At 50.4% G+C, this 893-nt stretch overlaps 1 non-coding gene across 1 annotated transcript; it reads right to left on the reverse strand.

Moving 5' to 3' along the window:
- Positions 1-299: 299 nt before the first annotated feature.
- Positions 300-374, reverse strand: Trnat-ugu (transfer RNA threonine (anticodon UGU)). The gene has a single exon. It is a non-coding gene; the product is annotated as a tRNA-Thr (tRNA).
- Between the last annotated feature and the right edge of the window lie 519 nt (positions 375-893).

The raw sequence follows: 893 nt of genomic DNA on the forward strand, positions 1-893 counted from the left end.
GACGCAGTACAAGGTAGTAGTCTCTTTTTACAAACTCCAATTGACTATAAATTTTGCAGCATAGTTCAGTTTAACACTACTTTCGCATTGTCGGCTCGGCAGCGAGACTAGGGCGGCCCTTCACTCTGACGCTAGTAAGCATGCTGCAGCGGTAGGGTACGGAACGCGTGTTTAAGCCGACGTCTCTCCCTCATCGTTGCATCCAGAAGCGACTACGTTTACTTGTAATGATAATTAAATCAAGACCCTAAGCTGTCGACAGGCGTTGATATACATCAACGGGGACTGTTGAAAATGTGTGCCCCGACCGGGACTCGAACCCAGGATCTCCTGCTTACATGGCAGACGCTCTACCTATCTGAGCCACCGAGGGCACAGAGGATTGTGCGACTGCAGGGATTTACCCCTTGCACGCTCCCCGTGAGACCCACATTCCCAACTTAATGTCCACACACTACATTCGTAGTGTCCTTGCCCATTACACTCATTACTCGCGGCAGTCAATCTTACCGAGTCCCGTAAGAGTTCAGGCAACGCGTGTGCATCCAGCACAGAAGAAGAAGGTCAATGGCCGGTTAGCCTTAACTATATGAAGGTGGTATCTGTTCTTTCGGACATGTCCCTAAGAAGAGATACCATCTTTATATATGCTAAGTTGTAGTTCAGTCGCGAGGTACCAACTTTGCCTCGGGACCTCGTTCTTCGAACGACAGCACAAGCGTGGCTATCACTATTACGGCTTGCCTTGAAGCTGTAGCTGAGAGCGACATGCCGACAGAATTGCGCCAAGCGATAACGACTGTACACGGGATTGGCGCCACGTTGTCTTGTCAGATGAGTCGTGGTTCTCAGTGCGGCAACACGCTTGTCGTACCACTGTGTGGATGCTCCGA

Source organism: Schistocerca serialis, chromosome 5 (genome assembly GCF_023864345.2).
Source record: "Schistocerca serialis cubense isolate TAMUIC-IGC-003099 chromosome 5, iqSchSeri2.2, whole genome shotgun sequence".
NCBI classification, from domain to species: domain Eukaryota; kingdom Metazoa; phylum Arthropoda; class Insecta; order Orthoptera; family Acrididae; genus Schistocerca; species Schistocerca serialis.